The sequence below is a fragment of the Arachis hypogaea genome, chromosome 16 (assembly GCF_003086295.3).
Source record: "Arachis hypogaea cultivar Tifrunner chromosome 16, arahy.Tifrunner.gnm2.J5K5, whole genome shotgun sequence".
Taxonomy (NCBI): domain Eukaryota; kingdom Viridiplantae; phylum Streptophyta; class Magnoliopsida; order Fabales; family Fabaceae; genus Arachis; species Arachis hypogaea.
In genome coordinates, this window is record NC_092051.1 from 66,438,393 (window position 1) to 66,458,932 (window position 20,540).

At 38.9% G+C, this 20,540-nt stretch overlaps 6 non-coding genes across 6 annotated transcripts; all 6 read left to right on the forward strand.

Annotated features, from left to right (window-relative positions):
• Positions 1 to 18,612: 18,612 nt before the first annotated feature.
• On the forward strand, positions 18,613 to 18,731 carry LOC112762274 (5S ribosomal RNA). Its single transcript, XR_003182616.1, has one exon. It is a non-coding gene; the product is annotated as a 5S ribosomal RNA (ribosomal RNA).
• A 187-nt stretch (positions 18,732 to 18,918) lies between these two features.
• Positions 18,919 to 19,037, forward strand: LOC112759400 (5S ribosomal RNA). Its single transcript, XR_003180157.1, has one exon. It is a non-coding gene; the product is annotated as a 5S ribosomal RNA (ribosomal RNA).
• Positions 19,038 to 19,227: 190 nt separating this feature from the next.
• LOC112762289 (5S ribosomal RNA) lies at positions 19,228 to 19,346 on the forward strand. The gene has a single exon (XR_003182629.1). It is a non-coding gene; the product is annotated as a 5S ribosomal RNA (ribosomal RNA).
• Positions 19,347 to 19,527: 181 nt separating this feature from the next.
• LOC112759387 (5S ribosomal RNA) lies at positions 19,528 to 19,646 on the forward strand. The gene has a single exon (XR_003180149.1). It is a non-coding gene; the product is annotated as a 5S ribosomal RNA (ribosomal RNA).
• A 177-nt stretch (positions 19,647 to 19,823) lies between these two features.
• LOC112762128 (5S ribosomal RNA) lies at positions 19,824 to 19,942 on the forward strand. The gene has a single exon (XR_003182480.1). It is a non-coding gene; the product is annotated as a 5S ribosomal RNA (ribosomal RNA).
• Positions 19,943 to 20,120: 178 nt separating this feature from the next.
• Positions 20,121 to 20,239, forward strand: LOC112759384 (5S ribosomal RNA). The gene has a single exon (XR_003180146.1). It is a non-coding gene; the product is annotated as a 5S ribosomal RNA (ribosomal RNA).
• The last annotated feature ends 301 nt before the right edge of the window (positions 20,240 to 20,540 follow it).

A 20,540-nucleotide genomic window follows, 5' to 3' on the forward strand; every position in this document is an offset into this window, starting at 1 on the left:
AACTGATGCTTTTCTCTAAGGATTGTGCTGATGGACTTGTTTGTCTCCCCATGTAAACGTCTTCCAGTTCCCTTCCGGGTGGCCATCCTGAAAGAAAAAGGGAAGAAGAGTAACCCAGAGATAGAGATAAGAAAATAAATGAAGTATGGGTGGGTTAATGCCAAATGATAAGGGTCTCATTTACATGGAAGCTTCAACATGTACGTGAGAAAACAATAGAAGCACATGGCATACTAGTGGTGCAGAATTTGCAACAATGGGGAAGAGAGTGGGGAAGGAGAGATAATATAAATTCATGTCAATACAAAAGTAATACAGATATAAAAGATTGGCATTGATTTAAATAATATTACCCAATTAGAATAAAACAAGTCACTAAGCACTCAAAATAATTCAAGAGAAGATGCAACAGTTAAATAAGAAAATTTTAACACCAAAGGAAAAATAATTAATATAGAAAAGAAAATAAAAATGTGCACTAAATTGAAATACAATGAATAAAATATGCAAATAAATTAAGTAAAATAGAATGAAGGTGAAAAAGAATGAGAAGTGAAAGAAATAAAGTAAGAAAGAAAGAAGAAAAAAAGAAAAGATAGAAGAGATTAGGATTAGAAAAGAGAAGCTAAGATAGTTGGCACTGATCCGGATAAGTTGTGCGGCGCAGGCGACGCGGACGCGTGAGTGACGCAGTCGCGTGGTGCGCGATAAGGTCAGGTGACGCGGATGCGTGGGTCACGCGATCGCGTGACCTGATTTGTGCGATTGGCGCGAGTGCAGCCTTGCGGTCGCGCAACTCTATGTTCAAAACTCTTTTCGCCAATTTTTTGGGTGACGCGGTCGCATGGTTGACGCGATCGCGCGGGTGGCCTTATTTCCAATATGACGCGGACGCGTGGGTGACGCGTTCGCGTGGTAGGACTGGTGCCTCTAGCACGGGTCCAGCCCGATTCCAGCTCAACTTTCGGCCATACACCCTTGTTAGGTCGATTTACAGGGCCACGCGGTCGCGTGGGTGATGCGGTCGCGTGGATCAATTTTTGCAAAAGGCACGCCTCCAGCCACGCTCTCGCGTGACTCTCTGTTCAATTCTTTTCTTCCAAAACCCACTGGTGACGCGGACACGTCAGCGACGCTGCCTCGTCGCGTGCGTGTTTTTTTTTTTTTTTTATGCAGTATGCAGAATGGGATGCTAATATGAATGTTATGCAAAACTCCAGGTTCAATACAATAAAATAAAGTAAAACTCGAAAACAAATAAAACTAAATAAATATTAAAAAGGAACGATCATACCATGGTGGGTTGTCTCCCACCTAGCACTTTTAGTTAAAGTCCTTAAGTTGGACATTTGGGGAGTCCTTTGTTATGGTGGCTTGTGCTTGAACTCATCCAGGAATCTCCACCAATGCTTGTATTTCCAGTAACCTCCGGGGTCCCAAACTAGGCATGTAAAGTCCTTAAGAAGCTTTAAACAGATTCTTAGGCTCCCGGGGTGACAAATGTCAGAGCTGATTCCAGGATCCCAAACCTTGCTTTTACACCCGTCTTCAAGTTGATTATCATGATTCCATTCGGGTGGTTCAGCTTTAGAATTCTCACTGAAGCGTCCAAACAACTTCCTAGACCTATTCAGTTGAGCTTTACACCAACCTTTGCGTTTAAACTCAAAGCTTCCAACCATAATGAACCTTGCAGGACAATTCTTACCACTGACCATCTTCCTCTTACTCTTAATGCCACAAAGAGCTCTAAGTTGACCATCCGTCTCCAGTAGCCCATATTCAAGTGGGATTAGAAAGCTAAGGGATATGAATTTTACCCACTTGAATGTTGTGAAGGATGATGGCAACTTAGGGGGAGGGGTCTCCAGCAACTTTGGAAAAGTGATATCAAGCTCTACTCCCTTGAGTTCTTCCTTGACAACTTCCACCTCTTTGCAAGCTTCTTCTTCTTTTTTAATCTCCATCTCTTGCTCAACCTCTTCAATGTCTTTAGCTATGATATGCCTTGGAGGTTGTACACCCTCCTCAACATCAATTTCAAACGTCTTTGAAGGAGGCTCTATGTCTTCACTTTCCCATGGAGGTTCAGCATCTCGAAAGTCTTCAACCACTTTTTCCTCTTCAATAATTACTGCTTTGTCCAGTAGTTTTAATATAAAATCGTACTCATCCTTGATGATTTTCTTTCCATGACAACTCCTTTCAACTATTCTTTCATCTTCAAGGGTCTTTACTACCTTCACCTTTAGGGCCTCCTCTAGCTCCTTATGAAGTATGGATTCGCAAAGATGATCCCTTCTCTCTTGTTCCATGTCAATAGCATCATTGGGATCATGTTGCTCTTGGATTGATGGATGTGGGTGCTCTTCCATGGATGGTGGTGATGGGATGGAAAGATCATTCTGTGGTTGAAAAGGAAGTACACTAGAGCTTGAGGGTTGATTGTTGAAGGTATTTGGTAGTCTGATTTGGGCGACGAGAGCTTGTATAGTAGAGTTTAGATTGGTAAGTACTTTCTCCATGGAGGTTTGGGGTGGATAGGAGGGTTCATTTGGCTTATAAGGTGGTTGGTATGGTGGATATAGGTTAGGGTCATATGGTGGTGTTTGGTGGTAAGGGGCTTGTGAGTATGGTGGTCCAGAGTTATTTTGAGGAGAGGGTTCATAGGCATATGGTGGTGGTTGTTGATAGTCCATTAGAGGTGGTTATTGCCATGAGGGTTGATCAAATCCTTGTGACTCCTCCCATCTTTGATTGTTCCAACCTTGATGCCCGTTCTCCTTGTAATTTCCTCTTCCTGCAACATAATTGTAACCAGACTCAGCCAAAGGGGTGAGAGTTCATAGTAGGAAATAAAAATTAAAAACGAATAAAACAAATTTAAATTAAAAGGTTATTTAAATTTTGAATTTGAAAATAAAATTTTGAAATTTTAAATTTTAAATTTTGAAATTTGAATTTTGAAATTTGAATTTTAAATTTTTTGAAATTTGAATTTTGAAAGTTGAAATTTGAGATTTGAAAATTTTTAAATTTGAATTTTGAAATTTGATTTTTGAAATAAGATAAGATAAGATAAAAATTTTAAAATAAAAATCTGAATTTTTTTTTTTGGAAATTTCGAAAATTCAATAAACATAAAGAGAAAAGATATTTTTGAATTAAATGAGGAAAGAGAAAAACAATAAAATGACACCAAACTTAAAATTTTTAGATCAAAACGAAGCAAACAACTAAAAACAACTTGAAGGTCAAGATGAACACAAAGAACAAATTTTTGAAAATTTTTTTTTAATAACTAAATAAAAATCAATAACCTCTTAATTTATTAAAAAGCAAAAATAAATACAAAAATAAAAACAAATAAACAAGTAAAAAGCAAATATTTACAATAACCATTAATAAGGCACACGTTTACAATTCCCCGACAACGGCGCCATTTTGATGAGTGAACTATTGCGTGGTCTAGAAATTTGAGGATAAATCCTCGTTGCAAGTATAGTTTCTAAACCTTCAAAAGTCCTTTCATACAAACGTTTTGGTTGTCACAAGTAACAAACCCCTAAATAAATTGATAACCGAGTATTTAAACCTCGGGTCGTCTTCTCAAGGAATTGCAGGGAGGTATGTTCTTATTATTGGTTATGAGTCTTGTAAATTAGGGGTTTTAGAAAGTAAGGAAGCAGTATGTTGAATGATAAGAAAAATAAAATAATAATAATAAAATAAACTCTTGGCAAGGTATTATAATTGAAAGTCCTATCCTGGTTATCCTTATCAATTGTGATGAGAATTGGATTTTTCTCCCACTTTGTTAACCTCTAACTATGAAGGTAAGTTAAGTGGATGAATTAATTTTTGTTCCTCAGATCCTAATCTTTCCTTGGGAAAAGTTAGAGTTATTGGAACTCGAATTAATTCTTGAAGAATTCCAATTTTCAACCAACAATGAGTTTGATAACTCAAGAGTCACCAATTATTTAACCAAAGCCAAAAGGAAAGAAAGTCTACTTGAATGAAAATAATTTGGATAAACAGAGAGCATTAATAAATTAAAGAGAGCAATCATAAGTCTGAAATACCTCGAATTATGTTAAATAAAATATTCAAATCTTAACATGGATATTCATAAATTGAATTGGAAAAGTAAATAAAAGGAACATTGAACCTGGGATCGAGAGGCACTCCTAAAACTAAGAGAAATCCTAAATCCTAAATCCTAAGAGAGAGGAGAGAACCTCTCTCTCTAAAAACTACATCTAAATCTTAATAATTGTGAATATGAAAGCTTGATTATGAATGGATGCATTCCCCCACTATATAGCATCTAATATGTATTTTCTGGGCCGAGAACTGGGTCAGAAACAGGCCAGAAATCGCCCTTAGCATATTCTGGTATACGTTCAGGTCGCTGCAAAGTGACGCGGAGGCGTCATCCACGCGTTCGCGCCGATTGCAATTTGCAGATGCAACGCGGGTGCGTCATTCACGCGTTCGCGTCACCTAACGTCGGGGAAGCTATGGCAAATTATATAAAAAATCGAAGCCTCGGACGTTAGCTTTCCAACGCAACTGGAACCGCGTCAATTGGACCTCTGTAGCTAAAGTTATAGCCGTTTGAGTGCGAAGAGGTCAGGCTGGACAGCTTAGCAATTTCTCCAACTTCTTGTATTCCTTCCACTTTTGCATGCTTTCTTTCCATTCTCTGAGCCATTCCTGCCCTGTAATCTCTGAAATCACCTAACACACATATCAAGGCATCTAATGGAAATAAGAGAGGATTGAACATAGGAAACTTAAGGCCAAAGAAGCATGTTTTCAATCAAAACACATAATTAGGAAGGCAAATGTAAAACCATGCAAATAGTATGAATAAGTGGGTAAAGAGTTGATAAAAATCACTCAATTGAGCACAAGATAAATCATGAAATAGTGGTTTATCAGAGATCTATTTTAAGAGTCACATGAGCATTAGTATTAGAGTCATTTATTTTTATGTCTTTAATTTCCTTTCTTTTATTATTATCTGTCTGCTTTTATGTTTATTTTATGTCTTATTTTTATTTCATGATCATCAGTGTCTAGTGTCTATGCCTTAAAGCTATGAATGTCCTATGAATCATCACCTTTCTTAGATAAAAAATGTTTTTAATTGCAAAAGAACAAGAAGTACATGGTTTCGAATTCTATATTGAAATTAGTTTAATTATTTTGATGTGGTGACAATACCTTTAGTTTTCTAAATGAATGCTTGAACAGTGCATATTTTTGATATTGTTGTTTATGAATGTTAAAACTGTTGGCTCTTGAAAGAATAATGAAAAAAGAGAAATGTTATTGATAATCTGAAAAATCATAAAATTGATTCTTGAAGCAAGAAAAAGCAGTGAATACAAAGCTTACGAAAAAAAAAGAGAAAAAGAAAAAAAGAAAAAAAAAGAAAAGAAAAAGAAAAAGCAAGCAGAAAAAGCCGATAACCCTTTAAACCAAAAGCAAGGGTAAAAAGGATCCAAGGCTTTTAACATTAATGGATAGGAGGGCCCACAGGAATAAAATCCTGGTCTAAGCGGCTAAATCAAGCTGTCCCAAACCATGTGCTTGTGGCGTGAAGGTGTCAAGTGAAAAGCTTGAGACTGAGCGGTTAAAGTCATGGTCCAAAGCAAAAAGAGTGTGCTTAAGAGCTCTGGGCACCTCTAACTGGGGACTCTAGCAAAGCTGAGTCACAATCTGAAAAGGTTCACCTAGTCATGTGTTTGTGGCATTTATGTATCCGGTGGTAATACTGGAAAATAAAATGCTTAGGGTCACGGCCAAGACTCATAAAGTTGTTGTGATCAATAACACTATCTGAATTCTGAGTTCCTATAGATGCCAATCATTCTGAACTACAAAGAATGAAGTGAGATGCCAAAACTGTTTAGAAGCAAAAAGGCTACAAGTCACGCTCATCTAACTAAAGCTAATATTCATTGATAAGTTTGGAATTCATTTTATATTCTCTTATTTTTATCCTATTTTATTTTCAGCTGCTTGGGGACAAGCAACAATTTATGTTTGGTGTTGTGATGAGCGGATAATTTATACCCTTTTTGGCATTGTTTTTATATAGTTTTTAGTATGTTTTAGTTACTTTTTATTATATTTTTATTAGTTTTTATTCAAAAATCACATTTCTGGACTTTACTATGAGTTTGTGTATTTTTTTGTAATTTCAGGTATTTTCTGACTGAAATTGAGGGATCTGAGCAAAAATCTGATTCAGAGGCTGAAAAAGGACTGCAGATGCTGTTGGATTCTGACCCTCCTGCACTCGAAATGAATTTTCTCGAGCTGCAAAATCCAATTGGCGCACTCTCAAATGCGTTGGAAAGTAGACATCTTGGGTTTTCCAGAAATATATAATAGTCCATACGTTGACCGAGATTTGATGGCCCAAACTGGCGTCCAAAGTCAGCCTAAAACTTTCTAGTGTAAAATGCCAGAACTGGCACCTTTTTCGGCGTTAAACGCCCATTCTGGCACCCAGGGTGGCGTTTAACGCCAACTTTGGGCATATGAACGTGAAAGCTTGAAAGCTCAGCCCCGGGACACACCAAGTGGGTCCCAGAAGTGGAATTCTGCACTTTCTGCACTAAGTTACTCATTTTCTGTAAACCTAAGTTACTAGTTTAGTATAAAAACTACTTTTAGAGATTTATTTTTGTAACTTATGACATTTTTACATTCCATATTGTATCTTTGACGGCATGAGTCTCTAAACCCCATAGGTGGGGGTGAGGAGCTCTGCTGTGTTTCATTGGATTAATGCAATTACTACTGTTTTCTATTTAATCACGCTTGATTCTATTCTAAGATACTCACTCGTACTTCAATATGGAGAATATGATGATCCGTGACACTCATCATTATCCTCAACCTATGAATGCGTGCCTGACAACCACTCCCATTCTATCTGAGCTCAACGTAGTCATTGGGCGACAGCTTGAGTGCGTTTCTCTTGGGTTTCTAATCTACGGACTGAGTCCGGAGGTTAGAACCTTCGTGGTATAGGCTAGAACCAATTGGCAGCATTCCTGGGATCCGAAAAGTCTAAACCTTGTCTGTGATATTCCGAGTAGGATCCGGGAAGGGATGACTGTGGTGAGCTTCAAACCTGCGAATGTTGGGCGTGGTGACAGTGTGCAAAAGAACAAGGCTCCTATTCCGACGCTAGTGGGAACCGACAGAAGATTAGCTGTGCGGTGACAGCGCATATGGATTTGTTTTTATCCGAGAGGATCATACAGCTTGCCATTGAAGGAAGCCATGCGTGTTTGGAGAAGAAGACAGTAGGAAAGCAGAGATTCAGATGATAGAGCATCTCCGGAACCTCAGCTTGTTTCTCATCACTGAATCTCAAGTACTATTTATTTCATGTTATTTATTTTTCATAAATATAATCACTCTTATCATTAATCTCCTGACTAAGATTTACGAAATAACCATAGCTTGCTTCAAGTCGACGATCTCTGTGGGATCGACCCTTACTCACGTAAGGTATTACTTGGACGACCCAGTGCACTTGCTGGTTAGTTGTGCGGAGTTATGAAAAATGTAATCACAATTTCTTGCACCAAGTTTTTGGCTCCGTTGCCGGGGATTGTTCGAGTTTGGACAAATAACGGTTTATTTTGTTGCTTAGAATAGGAAAATTTGTCTTTTTGGTTTAGAGTCACTAACATTGAGTCTTCTATTATTGTTTCGGGTTAAAATTTTAAAATCCTTATTTTATTTTTCTAAACTATTTTCGAAAATTTTTAAAAACCAATAACTTCATAATTTAGTCTTCTGTTTGAGTTTAGTTTCATATTTTAAGTTTGGTATCAATCGCATGATTTTATTTTTCTTTCAATTTTTCGAATTACATGTTCTTAGTTCTTTATTGATCTTCAAAATTTTCTTGATAATTTTCCTTATTTGTTCTTTAAAATATCTTGTTTGGTGATTGTTGCTGTTTATCCTATACATTTTCGAATTATTAGTGTCCAAAATATAAATTTTTTTAAGTTTGGTGTCCTTTGTGTTTCTTTTTTCTTAAAATTTTTTAAAATTTGTTCTTGGTGTTCATCGTGACATTCAAAGTGTTCTTGGTGTTCATCTTGACATTCAAAGTTTTCCTGTTTGCTTTCTTAGTTTTGATCTGAAAATTCTAAGTTTGGTGTTATTTTATTATTTTTCTCTTTCCTCATTAAATTCAAAAATATCTTTTCTATTTATTTAATTGAATTTTCGAAAATTTCATTTAAAACTTCACATTTCTATTTTAAATTTTTTTATTTTATCTTATCTTAGTTTTAAAATTTCAAAATTCAAAATCATATCCAAAATTTTTCAAATCTTTTTAATTCATCAGCCATTTTAGCATTCGAATTTTTTTATTTATTTTAATCTACTTTATTTTATTTTATTTAATTTTCGAAGCTTATTTTTCTAGTTCCCAATTATTTTATTTTCTTCTCTTTTGAATTTGGTTAGCATTAAATAAATAAAATAAAAACAAAAATATTTTTATTTTTCTTTTACTTTATTTCTATTTTACAATCTACAACATCTCCCTTTCTCCATCATGGATCTAAGTGAAAATGAACAGTCCAGAAGGACTCTGGGGTCATATGCTAACCCCATTACTGCTACATACAGGAGTAGTATCTGTATATCCCCCATCAGAGCAAGCAGTTTTGAGCTTAATACTCAGCTCATTATCATGGTGCAGTAAAATTGATAGTATTCTGGTCTTCCACAAGAAGAACCTACTGAGGTAGTTAAACAACCGACCCACAGCAAGCATAAGAACATGGAAATAATTATCAGACAAATTCCTGAATCAATATTACCCTCCAAAAAGGATGACACAACTAAGGCTGGACATCCAAGGCTTTAAACAAGAGGATGATAAATCTCTTTATAATTCTTGGGAGAGGTACAGATGGATGCTAAGGAAATGCCCCTCTGAAATGTTTTCAGAGTAGGTACAGTTAGACATCTTCTACTATGGGCTTACAGAAAAAGCTTAAATGTCTCTAGACCACTCAGCAGGTGGATCTATACATATGAGAAAGATAATTGAAGAGGCTCAAGAGCTCATTGATACAGTTGCTAGAAATCAGCATCTGTACATGAGTAGTGAGTCCTCCCTGAAAGAAGAGGCTAAAGCAGTATCCACTGAACTTAGTCCTCAAGAACAAGTTGCTGAACTCAATCAGCAATTGCTTACTATAACAAAACAGTTCGCAGAATTCAAAGAGATGCTCCAAGACACTAAAATGCTAACCAAAATATGGAAGCACAATTGAATCAGACAAGACAGCAGCTATCTAAACAGATAACAAAAGAATACCAAGCTGTTCAATTAAGGAGTGGAAAAACACTGAACGTATCAATCCAAGGTAGCAGGAAGCAAAGAAAGGAAAAGCTAATAAAGGATAACTAAACCACTACCCAAAATCCCTCTGAGGACAGAAAGAGCCCAGAGAGGAATAATTCTGGTGTTCAAACGTCAGAAAAGGTGAAAAGGTGGCGTTAAACGCCCAAGGGTCAGCCAATTCTGGCGTCCAAACGCCAGAAAAGGGTGGCAATCTGGCGTTAAACGCCCATGCAGCACCCAATTCTGGCGTTCAAACACCACAAAAGGGCTTGCAAGTGCTAATAACAACCCCTTAAGCAGGCTTCTCCAACCACTTCTGCAGGAAATAAACCTTCAGCAACCAAGGTTGAAGAATATAAAGCCAAGATGCCTTATCCTCAGAAACACTGCCAAGCAGAATAGGATAAACAATTTGCCCGCTTTGCAGACTACCTCAGAACTCTTGAAATAAAGATTCCGTTTGCAGAGGCACTTGAGCAAATACCCTCTTATGCTAAGTTCATGAAAGAGATCTTAAGTCATAAGAAGGATTGGAGAGAAACTGAAAAAGTTTTCCTCACTGAAGAATGCAGTGCAGTCATTCTGAAAAGCTTACCAGAGAAGCTTAAAGATCCCAAAAGCTTTATGATACCATGCACATTAGAGGATTCTTGTACCAAGACAGCTCTGTGTGACCTTGGGAAAAGTATCAACCTAATACCTGCATCCACTATCAAAAAGCTTGGTTTGACTGATGAAGTTAAACCAACCTGGATATGCCTCCAACTTGCTGATGGCTCCAACAAAATCCCATCAGGCATAATTGTGGACATGATTGTCAAGGTTGGGCCATTTGCCTTTCCTACTGACTTTGTAGTGCTGGAAATGGAGGAGCACAAGAGTGCAACTCTCATTCTAGGAAGACCTTTCCTAGCAACCGGACGAACCCTCATTGACGTCCAAAGAGGAGAGATAACTCTGAGAGTCAATGAGGATGAGTTTAAGTTAAATGTTGTCAAAGCTATACAGCATCCAGACACACCAAAAGACTACCTGAGCGCATATGTTATTGACTCCTTGGTGGAATAGATCAATATGATTGAGAGTCTCGAATCAGAGCTAGAGGACATTTTTAAAGATGTTTAACCTGATCTGAAGGAACCAGAGAGAATAAAAAAACCTCTGAAAATTCCTCAGGAAGAGGATAAGCCTCCTAAACCCACGCTCAAACCACTACCACCATCCCTGAAATATGCATTTCTGGGAGAAGGTGACACTTTTCCAGTGATCATAAGCTCTGCTTTAAATCCACAGGAAAAGAAAGCACTAATTCAGGTGCTAAGGACACACAAGACAGCTCTTGGGTGGTCCATAAGTGATCTTAAGGGTATTAGCCCAGCAAGATGCATGCACAAGATCCTATTGGAGGATGATGCTAAGTTAGTGGTTCAACCACAGAGGCGGTTAAATCCAGCCATGAAGGAGGTGGTGCAGAAAGAGGTCACTAAATTACTGGAAGCTAAGAATATTTATCCTATTTCTGATAGTCCCTGGGTGAGCCCTGTCCAAGTTGTCCCCAAGAAGGGAGGCATGACAGTGGTTCATAATGAAAAGAATGAAGTGGTTCCTACAAGAACAGTTACAAGGTGGCGTATGTGTATTGACTACAGAAGGCTCAATACAGCCACCAGAAAGGATCAATTTGCTTTACCATTCATAGACCAGATGCTAGAGAGACTAGTAGGTCATGAATACTACTGCTTTTTGGATGGCTATTCAGGTTATAACCAAATTGTAGTAGACCCTCAAGACCAACAGAAAATAGCATTCACATGTCTATCTGGAGTATTTGCCTACAGAAGGATGCCATTTGGTCTGTGCAATGCACCTGTAATCTTTCAGAAGTGCATGCTCTCTATCTTCTCTGATATGGTAGAGAAATTTCTGGAAGTCTTCATGGATGACTTCTCAGTATTTGGAGACTCATTCAGCTCCTGTCTTGACCATCTAGCACTTGTTCTAAAAAGGTGCCAAGAGACTAACCTGATTTTAAACTGGGTAAAATGTCACTTTATGGTGACTGAAGGAATTGTCCTTGGGCACAAAATTTCAAACAAGGGAATAGAGGTGGATCAAGCTAAGGTAGATGTAATTGAAAAATTACCACCACCTACCAATGTTAAAGCAATCAGAAGCTTTCTAGGGCATGCAGGATTCTATAGGAGGTTTATAAAGGATTTTTCAAAAACTGTAAAACCTCTGAGCAATCTGCTAGCTACTGACACGCCATTTGTATTTGACAAAGAGTGTCTGCAGGCATTTGAAACTCTGAAAGCTAAGCTGGTCACAGCACCAGTTATTTCTGCACCAAACTGGACATTACCATTCGAACTAATGTGTGATGCCAGTGACCATGCCATTGGTGCAGTATTGGGACAGAGGCATAATAAGCTTCTGCATGTCATTTATTATGCTAGCCATGTTTTAAATGATGCACAGAAAAATTACACAACCACAGAAAAGGAGTTGCTTGCAGTGGTTTATGCCATTGACAAGTTCAAATCTTATTTAGTAGGATCAAAAGTGATTGTGTACACTGACCATGCTGCTCTAAAATATCTCCTCACAAAGCAGGATTCAAAACCCAGACTCATAAGATGGGTGTGGCTAGTGCAAGAGTTTGATATAGAAATAAGAGACAGAAAAGGGACAGAGAACCAAATAGCAGATCACCTGTCCCGGATAGAACCAGTAGCAGGAGCGTCCCTCCCTCCTACTGAGATCTTTGAATCCTTCCCGGATGAGCAACTCTTTGCCATTCAGGAAGTACCATGGTTTGCAGACATTGCAAACTATAAAGCTGTGAGATTCATACCCAAAAAGTACAGCAAAATGCAAACGAAAAAATTAATTTCTGATGCAAAATACTACTTGTGGGATGAACCATATCTCTTTAAGAGGTGTGCAGACAGAATAATCCGTAGATGTGTACCTAGAGAAGAGGCACAGAAAATCCTATGGCATTGCCATGGATCACAATATGGAGGACATTTCGGAGGTGAGCGAACAGCCACTAAGGTTCTGCAGTGTGGCTTCTACTGGCCTCCTCTCTATAGAGACTCCCAATATTTTGTGCGTCACTATGACAATTGCCAGAGAGCTGGTAATCTGCCTCACGGTTATGCCATGCCTCAACAAGAGATCTTAGAGATTGAGTTGTTTGACGAATGGGGTATTGACTTCATGGGGCCTTTCCCACCTTCATACCCAAACACATATATTCTGGTGGCAGTAGACTATGTATCTAAATGGGTAGAGGCAACTGCAATACCCACTAATGATACTAAAACAGTGATGAAGTTCCTCCAGAAGCATATCTTTCGCAGGTTCGGTGTCGTTAGGATACTGATCAGCGATGGAACTCATTTCTGCAATAAACAGCTTGACTCTGCTCTGGTACGATATGGAATCAACCATAAAGTGGCAACTCCATATCATCCCCAGAAAAATGGGCAGGCTGAAGTCTCAAATAGAGAACTAAAGCGAATCTTGGAGCGGACTGTAAATGCCCGTAGAAAGGATTGGGCAAGAGGTCTCGATGATGCTCTGTGGGCATACAGAACAGCATTCAAGACTCCTATAGGGACCTCTCCATACCAGCTTGTGTATGGAAAAGCCTGTCATCTGCCAGTGGAACTGGAACACAAGGCCTACTGGGCAACCAGGTTCCTAAACCTTGATACTAAGGTAGCTGGAGAAAGGAGATTACTCCAGTTTAATGAGCTGGAAGAATTCAGACTCAATGCTTTCGAAAATGCCAAAATTTATAAGGGAAAAGCAAAAATATGGCATGACAAAAGGCTATCATCTAGAGTCTTTGAGGCATGACATAAGGTCCTGCTATTTATCTCAAGGCTCAGATTGTTCCCTGGGAAATTGAAATCCGGGTGGAAGGGCCCATATGTGATTACAAGTGTATCACCATATGGCTATGTAGAACTTCAAGATATTGATTCTGACAAAAAGTTCATTGTTAATGGACAAAGAATCAAACATTATCTTGAGGGCAACATTGAGCAAGAATGCTCAAAGCTGAGACTAAGTTAAAAGCTCAGTAAAAGTCCAGCTAAAGACAGTAAAGAAGCGCTTGCTGGGAGGCAACCCAGCCATTATCAATAATTAGATGTTTGTAACAGTTAGATAAGTCTTTTTAATTTTTTTCCTTGTTAATTAATATATTTTCAGTAAAAAAGTCAAGAAAATGTAGGTTCAAGACATAAAACAGAGAAATCACAGAGGAAAGGAGCTCACTGGCGTCAAAACGCCAGTAAAGAGGCAATCTGGGTGTTAAACGCCAGAATGGGTATCATTCTGGGCGTTTAACGCCAGTGAAGGTATCATTCTGGGCGTTAAACGCCAGAATAGGGAGCATTCTGGGCGTTTAATGCCAGAATTGGCAGCATTCTGGGCATTCAGAAAAACGCCCAGTGAAAAAGGATTTCAGGCATTTAACGCCAGCCAGGATACCTGGCTGGGCGTTAAACGCCCAAAATAGCCACCAGATGGGCATTAAACGCCAGAATGGATATCATTCTGGGCGTTTAACGCTAGAGCAGACAGGGAGAGGTAATTTCGTTTTCAATCCAAATTTTTTCGAATTTTCTTGTTTTAATTCAAAATTTTCTGCATCTAAACATTATAAACATTCAATTTCTAACTTCCATTAACAAAAATTCATAATCTTATAAATTCCTTTTGACTCTCCTTCAAATTCTTTTCAAATCTTTTTCAAAAACTCATTTAACTTCCCAAATTCTTTTAAAATTCTTTTCAACTCATTCATATTATCTTTTATTTCTTAGATACATAAACAAAAAAAATTCAGATTTAACTTCCTCATATCTTCTTCATATCTCTTAAATTTTGAAAACAATCTTCTCTTTTGCATATCATGTTTATCTTTTATCAATCATATCTTTCAATCATATCTTTTTCTTTTTAAATTTTCGAAACCATACCCTCCCTCCCCTCTATTTATACATTCGGCCATCACCCCACCTCCATCATTGGAATCATTCTCTCCATCTACTCATCTTCTTTCTGTGCTTTTACTTGAGGACAAGCAAACCTCTAAGTTTGGTGTGATTTTCCGTGATCACCTACCAAGATCATGGCCGCTAAAGGAAAGCAAACCACTCCAAGAGGCAAGAAAGAAAACAATCCAAAACCACAATGGATGCATGAGAGGTTCTGCACCAAAGAACATGCAGATCATTACTTCTAAATAGTGTGCAGAAGATCAGTGATCCCAGAAGTCAAGTTTGATTTGAAAGAAGATGAATATCTGAAGATCCAAGAGCAGATTCGAAACAGAGGCTGGGAAATCCTAGCTAACCGTGAGATAAATGTGGGAAGAAACATGGTCCAGGAATTCTATGCAAACCTGTGGCTGACAAATAAGCAAAGAGTAGAGGGAACTGCCTTCCACACTTTTCGAACCATGGTCAGAGGGAGGATTATCTACTTCTATCTTGACAAAGTGAGAGAAGTCCTCAAACTTCCTCAACTGCAGGATGATCCAGAATCCTTTTACAAGAGAATGGCTAAAGATAAAAAGTTAGATCAAGTTCTAGAGGACATATGACTCCCTGGAACCAAGTGGATAACCAATTTAAAAGGTATCCCAAACCAACTGAAGAGCAGAGACCTCAAGCCAGTTACTAGGGGCTGCCTGGATTTCATTGGGCAATCCATACTTCCCACCAGTAACCGCTCTGAAGTCACTGTCAAAAGAGCAGTGATGATCCACTGTATTATACTGGGAAAAGAAATGGAAGTCCATCAATTAATTCCTTGTGAAATTTACACAATTACAAATAAGGAATCCACTGAAGCCAAATTGGCCTACCTAAGCTTGATCAGTCTGTTATGCAAAGATGCAGGAGTACAAATAGATGTTGATGAGTATATCCCAGTGGAACACTCAATCACCAAAAGGGTGATGGATGGACCTCAAGTTCAAGACAACCTCATCAAAAGGACGGCGCATGAGCTCCTCCCAGAAATTCCTCAATTTGACTATTGGACCCGCTTAGAAGCACCTGTTAACAAGCTCCAAGAATCTATGGATCAACTCAAAGAAGAGCAGCAGAATCAGAACAGCATTCTCTGTAAACTGCTCAGAGAACAAAAGAAGCAAGGGCGTGAGCTACAGGAACTAAAGCGCCAGAAGCTGTCCCTTGAAGAGCCAGGCATCCTACAAATTGAAGGAGCACTTGCCTCTCCAAATGCAGGTTGTTGAGTCCTAACTCTGTGATAACTTTTGTTATTAGAGATCTATTTTAAGAGTTACATGAGCATTAGTATTAGAGTCATTTAGTTTTATGTCTTTAATTTCCTTTCTTTTATTATTATATGTCTGCTTTTATGTTTATTTTATGTCTTATTTTTATTTCATGATCATCAGTGTCTAGTGTCTATGCCTTAAAGCCATGAATGTCTTATGAATCCATCACCTTTCTTAAATAAAAAATGTTTTTAATTGCAAAAGAACAAGAAGTACATGGTTTCGAATTCTATCTTGAAATTAGTTTAATTATTTTGATGTGGTGACAATACCTTTTGTTTTCTGAATGAATGCTTGAACAGTACATATTTTTGATATTGTTGTTTATGAATGTTAAAATTGTTGGCTCTTGAAAGAAAAATGAAAAAAGAGAAATGTTATTGATAATCTGAAAAATCATAAAATTGATTCTTGAAGCAAGAAAAAGCAGTGAATACAAAGCTTGCGAAAAAAAAGAGAAAAAGAAAAAAAGAAAAAAAAAGAGAAAAAGAAAAAGCATGCAGAAAAAGCCGATAACCCTTTAAACCAAAAGGCAAGGGTAAAAAGGATCCAAGGCTTTGAGCATTAATGGATAGGAGGGCCCACATGAATAAAATCCTGGCCTAAGTGGCTAAATCAAGCTGTCCCTAACCATGTGCTTGTGGCGTGAAGCTGTCAAGTGAAAAGTTTGAGACTGTGTAGTTAAAGTCATGGTCCAAAGCAAAAAGAGTGTGCTTAAGAGCTCTGGGCACCTCTAACTGGGGACTCTAGCAAAGCTGAGTCACAATCTAAAAAGGTTCACCCAGTCATGTGTCTGTGGCATTTATGTATCCGGTGGTAATACTGGAAAATAAAATGCTTAGGGTCACGGTCAAGACTCATAAAGTAGCTGTGTTCAAGAATCAACATACTGAACTAAGAGAATCAATAACAATATCTGAATTCTAAGTTCCTATAGATGCCAATCATTCTGAACTTCAAAGGATGAAGTGAGATGCCAAAACTGTTCAGAAGCAAAAAGGCTACAAGTCCCGCTCATCTAACTAAAGCTAATTTTCATTGATAAGTTTGGGATTCATTGTATATTCTCTTCTTTTTATCCTATTTTGTTTTCAGTTGCTTGGGGACAAGCAACAATTTAAGTTTGGTGTGTGATGAGCGGATAATTTATACCCTTTTTGGCATTGTTTTTATATAGTTTTTAGTATGTTTTTGTTACTTTTTATTATATTTTTATTAGTTTTTATTCAAAAGTCACATTTCTGGACTTTTCTATGAGTTTGTGTGTTTCTCTGTAATTTCAGGTATTTTCTGACTGAAATTGAGGGATCTGAGCAAAAATCTGATTCAGAGGCTGAAAAAGGACTGCAGATGCTGTTGGATTCTGACCCTCCTGCACTTAAAATGAATTTTCTCGAGCTGAAGAAGTCAAATTGGCACGTTCTCAATTGCGTTGGAAAGTAGACATTTTGGGCTTTCCAGAAATATATAATAGTCTATATTTTGCTCGAGATTTAATGGCCCAAACCGGCGCCCAAAGTCAGCCTAAACCTTTCTGGCGTAAAACACCAGAACTGGCACCTTTTTCGGCGTTAAACTCCTATTCTGGCACCCATCGTGGCGTTTAACGCCAACTTTGGGCATATGAACGTGAAAGCTTGAAAGCTCAGCCCAGGCACACACCAAGTGGGTTCCATAAGTGAAATTCTACACTATCTACACTTAGTTACTCATTTTCTGTAAACCTAACTTACTAGTTTAGTATAAAAACTACTTTTAGAGATTCATTTTTGTAACTTATGACATTTTTACATTCCATATTGTATCTTTGACGGCATGAGTCTCTAAACCCCATCGGTGGGGGTGAGAAACTCTGCTGTGTTTCAATGGATTAATGCAATTACTACTGTTTTCTATTCAATCACGCTTGATTCTATTCTAAGATACTCACTTGTACTTCAATATGGAGAATATGATGATCCGTGACACTCATCATTATCCTCAACCTATGAACGCGTGCCTAACAACCACTCCCGTTCTATCTAAGCTCAACGTAGTCATTAGGCGGCAGCTTGAGTGCGTTTCTCTTGGGTTTCTAATCTACGAACTGAGTCCGGAGGTTAGAACCTTCGTGGTATAGGCTAGAACCAATTGGCAGCATTCCTGGGATCCGGAATGTCTAAACCTTGTCTGTGATATTCCGAGTAGGATCCGGGAAGGGATGACTGTGATGAGCTTCAAACCTGCAAATGTTGGGAGCAGTGACAGTGTGCAAAAAGACAAGGGTCCTATTCTGACGCTAGTGGGAACTGACAGATGATTAGCCGTGCGGTGACAGCGCATATGGATTTATTTTCATCCGAGAGGATCATACAGCTTGCCATTGAAGGAAGCCATGCGTGTTTGGAGAAGAAGACAGTAGGAAAGCAAAGATTCAGATGACAGAGCATCTCCGAAACCTCAGCCTGTTTCTCATCACTGAATCTCAAGTACTATTTATTTCATGTTATTTATTTTTCATAAATATAATCACTCTTATCATTAATCTCCTGACTAAGATTTACGAAATAACCATAGCTTGCTTCAAGCCGACAATCTCTATGGGATCGACCCTTACTCACGTAAGGTATTACTTGGACGACCTAGTGCACTTGCTAGTTAGTTGTGCGGAGTTGTGAAAAGTGTAATCACAATTTCGTGCACCAGTCCTCGTGTTGTACCTTTTTTTTTAACGTCGTGCTTACCCTCGTTCTTTAAACGACGCTATCTCGAATAGTTTAGCTAAAGCGAGCCTTAATGAACTGATTTTCAGCAAGCTCCCACGGGCCCCGCAAGGCTTCGCAGCTCGATTTATCCTTCGTCGCGAGACATGCTTATGATAATTGTGTGCGAATACTTTAATAGGTGCGATCATAACAGCACTAATGCACCGGATCACATCAGAACTCCGCAGTTAAGCGTGCTTGGGCCAGAGTAGTACTACGATGGGTGATCTCCTGGGAAGTCCTCGTGTTGCACCTTTTTTTTTCTTTTTTTTATGTCGTGCTTACCCTCAATCTTTAAACGACACTATCTCGAATAGTTTAGCTAAAGCAAGCCTTAGTGAACTGAATTTCGGCAAGCTCCCACGGGACCCGCAGGGCTTCGCAGCTCGACCTACCCTACATCGCGAGACATGCTTATGATAATTGTGTGCGCTTAATTTAATAGGTGCGTTCATACCAGCACTAATGCACCGGATCCCATCAGAGCTCCGCAGTTAAGCGTGCTTGGGCGAGAGTAGAATTAGGATGGGTGACCTCCTTGGAATACCTCGTGTTGCGCCAGTTTTCTTTTTTTTTTTTTTTACGTCGTGCTTACCCTCGTTCTTTAAACGACGCTATCTTGAATAGTTTAGCTAAAGCGAGCTTTAATGACCTGATTTTCGGCAGGCTTCCATGGGCCCCCAAGGCTTCGCTGCTTGACTTACCCTACGTCGTTACACAGGCTTATGATAATTTTGTGCGCCTACCTTAATAGGTGCGATCATACTAGCACTAATGCACCGGATCCCATCAGAACTCCGCAGTTAAGCGTGCATGGGAAAGAGTAGTAATAGGATGGGTGACCTCCTGGGAAGTCCTCATGTTGCACCTCTTTTTTTTTAACATTGTGCTTACCCTCGTTCTTTAAACGACGCTATCTCGAATAGTTTAGCTAAAGCGAGCCGTAATGAACTAATTTTCGTTAAGCTCCCACGGGCCCCGCAGGGCTTCACAGCTCGACTTACCCTACGTTGCGAGACATGCTTTTGATAATTGTGTGCGCATACTTTAATAAGTGCGATCATACTAACACTAATGCACCGGATCCCATTAGAACTCCGCAGTTAAGCATGCTTGGGCTAGAGTAGTACTAGGATGGGTGACCTCCAAGGAAGTCCTCGTGTTGCACCTCTTTTTTTTTTTTTACGTCGTGCTTAGCCTCATTCTTTAAACGACGCTATCTCGAATAGTTTAGCTATAGCGAGCCTTAGTGAACTGATTTTCGGCAACCTCCCACGGGCCCTGCAGGGCTTCGCAGCTCGACTTGTCACGAGACATGCTTATGATAATTGTGTGCGCATACTTTAATAGGTGCGATCATACCAACACTAATGCACCGGATCCCATCAAAACTCCGCAGTTAAGCGTGCTTGGGCGAGACTAGTACTAGGATGGGTGACCTCCAGAGAAGTCCTCGTGTTGCACCTCTTTTTTTAGATCGTGCTTACCCACGTTCTTTAAATGATGCTATCTCAAATAGTTTAGCTAAAGCGAGCCTTAATGAACTGATTTTCGGCAAGCTCCCACGGGCCCTGCATGGCTTCGCAGATCGACTTACCCTATGTCGCGAGACATGCTTATGATAATTGTGTTCGCGTACTTTAATAGGTTCGATGATACCAACACTAATGCAGCGGATCCCATTAGAACTCCGTAGTTAAGCGTGCTTGGGTAAGAGTAGTACTAGGATGGGTGACCTCCTGGGAAGTCCTCGTATTGTACCTCTTTTTTTTTTTTTTTAACGTCGTGCTTACCCTCGTTCTTTAAACGACGTTATCTCGAATAGTTTAGCTAAAGCGGGCCTTAATGAACTGATTTTCAGCTAGCTCCCACGGGCCCCGCAGGGCATCGTAGCTCGACTTACCCTAAGTTGCAAGACACGCTTTTAATAATTGTGTGTGCTTGCTTTAATAGGTATGATCATACTAGCCCTAATGCACCGGATCCAAATAGAATTCCGCAGTTAAACGTGCTTGGGCGAGAGTAGTACTAGGATGGGTGGTGCACAAAATTGTGATCCCTGGTA